Raw genomic sequence first — 2295 nt, 5'->3', positions numbered from 1 at the left:
CCAAACCGCCTCTGCCCTTAATCCCTGGGTGCCAGGTAAGGCCTCAGCCCTGTGCATCCAGCTGGCTGGGCTGATCCCCGGGAGGGGGAGACCCCCGTGGGACCGGGTAGCGCCCTGCCTGGCAGGTATGGCAGGGCTTGGCATGCGGTGTGGACCCTCATGCCGTGCTCAGTGACCCATGCCACCCGTGGAGGAAAGCTGGACGCCCTCCTGCCCCTGTCCTGCGAGGCGCTTTTCTTCTTGGGGCCAGAGAGGGGTTTGGGCTCTGCTGGGACCAGCCCGGGGAGGTGCCCCTTGGGCAGCCCATCCCAACATGTTCCCCTCCAGCCCTAAGTGGGCAGAAACCCCTGTCCGGGCTGGCGGCCGTGGCCTGCAGCGAGGTGGGCACGGTGCATCCTGGCACAGGGCAGCCGCCCGCCGCGGCTCCAAGGGGCAGCCAGGCTACAACAGGCCGCCGCAGATCCTGTGTACGCTCGTGCCCTTGGATCTTGCTGAGGCCAGGGCAGGTGTGCAGGCGCTACTGGCCCTGCCTTGTGCTATCGCCAGGGATCCCAGCTCATCCCTGTCCGGATCTGTCTGTGCCACAGCCGCTCTCCGCTGCAGGCTGCTTTCCGGAGGCACGGGCTGTGACCAGACCCCTAACCTCCAGCTCAGCGACTGTCAGGATGCAGCACTGAATCAGCCACAAACCAGCAAAGCAATAAGGAGAGGGGAGGGCAGAGGAGGGCTGCAGCAGCAAACGCTGCTCGCTTCACACCACACCCCTGGCCAGAGCGCTGGAGCGACCCGAGATCTGGCCGGCGCGCTAGGTGCGTGCCCGTAGACGACACAGGCAAGTGAGGGGTGCAACGTGGCGACGTGAAGGCACACGCCCTACAAGCCAGGCTCTGAGTTGACCCGGGGTGCCTCCCGCAAAGGGTCGGTCACGTTGTGCCTCGCCAGGCTGCAGCCAGGGCAGTGCTGGTTGGGCCCAAGGGAGAGCAAGGAGGCACCCTGGCGCGGGGGGTCCGGGAGGCTTTTCCAGGCGCGGGCGGGGTGGGGGGAGACAAGGCCCAGAGCCAGGCAGGGGTGGGAGACACCTGGCAGAGAAGAGCGGACGAAGACGGGGCACCGGCCTGTGCCCGCTCCATCCTCCGCCATGGGGGGAAGTGGTGGGCAGTGCACCGCGACCCCCACCCGGCCGGGTGCAGGTGGGAAGCGTCGCCCCGAGGGGCGCGCCTGTGAGACTCGGCGCCCCGGGAGGTGCAGGGGCACGGCCAGCCGGGCGCCCACCCAGCACCCCGGCGCTCAGCAGCTTGGACAGGCAGGAGCCAGGGATGATTTCCCCAGCCCCACCTGTGGCAGCCTGAGCTGACTGACGCCATCCTCCCCCAATGAGCCGGAGCACGGAGCCAATCAAGGCCCTGCCTTCCCTGCAAGGAGGGGCACATGCTGCTACAAGAGAGGAGGAGAAGCAATTCACAGGCAGATCAGGTGGAGGCACCGAGCAGGGCTCTCCCCAGTGCATGGGCAAGGAGCCTCCTTCTGCTCAGACCTTGGACGTGGGGCCGGAGAGGCGACGGCAGCTTCCCCTGCAGCGCGAGGCACCCCTCAGGTGAGGGGCAAATACAAGCTGCTAGAGGATTTGGGGGGTAATGTGTGGGTGGGTGCTGGGGGAGGTGATGGGTATAAAATGGAGGGGCCAGAAGAGCCAGTGCTGGTGCATGGTGGTCAGAGAGCGTGTCCCTCTCGGGGAAGGAAGGGGGCTCGGGGCTGCACCCCTGCTCCTGAGCTCGGGGCACGGCTGGGCTGGATCCTCCCAGGCACGTGCTGGCATCGGCTGCACATGAGCCGCTGTGAGCAAAGTTGCTTCTCGGGGCGGAGGTAACGGGCTGGATCCGTCTCTCCCAGTCCGGGTGCTGGAGACGTGGCCCCCTGCTAGCGCTGACCCAGAGCTCCAGCTCGCTCTTCCTCCTCCTCCTCCTCCGGGGAAGTTTCCCAAAGCCCCAGCAGCAGGTCTGGCAAATCCTCTGTCTGAGCTGATCTGCTGCTGGCATGAGAGGGGAGCCCTTCCTCTGGGGAAATGGGGTGGGGGGCTGCTGTCCACTGACCCACCACTTTTCCCCCATCTCTACAGCCCCCATGGTGGAGGATGGAGTGGGCACAGACACCCGCTGCCCCCTCTCTGCGTCAATTGACCTCCCTCTGGCAGGGCCCGAGGTGCGGGGCTGGGACCGCGGGGTGCTGCGGACCCCAGCGGCTGGGCTTTTCCAGGAGGATGCGTGCATGTGTGTGTGTGTGGGGGGGGGGGGGGGG

General features: G+C 67.1%; 1 protein-coding gene across 2 annotated transcripts in view; it reads left to right on the top strand.

The window, feature by feature from the left end:
- Positions 1–1454: 1454 nt before the first annotated feature.
- Positions 1455–2295, top strand: part of HPCAL4 (hippocalcin like 4) — a 16364-nt gene continuing 15523 nt past the window's right edge. Inside the window, exon 1 of one of the 2 annotated variants that reach the window (XM_019512366.1) lies at positions 1455–1589. The gene's annotated coding sequence lies outside the window, so the exon portion shown is untranslated. Of the gene's footprint in view, positions 1595–2295 lie in introns of both variants that reach the window. The other variant, XM_019512365.1, reaches the window with a different exon arrangement.

Source organism: Gavialis gangeticus, unplaced genomic scaffold, assembly GCF_001723915.1.
Source record: "Gavialis gangeticus isolate Ggan-Ray unplaced genomic scaffold, GavGan_comp1, whole genome shotgun sequence".
Taxonomy (NCBI): domain Eukaryota; kingdom Metazoa; phylum Chordata; order Crocodylia; family Gavialidae; genus Gavialis; species Gavialis gangeticus.
Note: the sequence above shows the minus strand (reverse complement) of the source record. Positions and strands in the feature narration are given on the sequence as shown.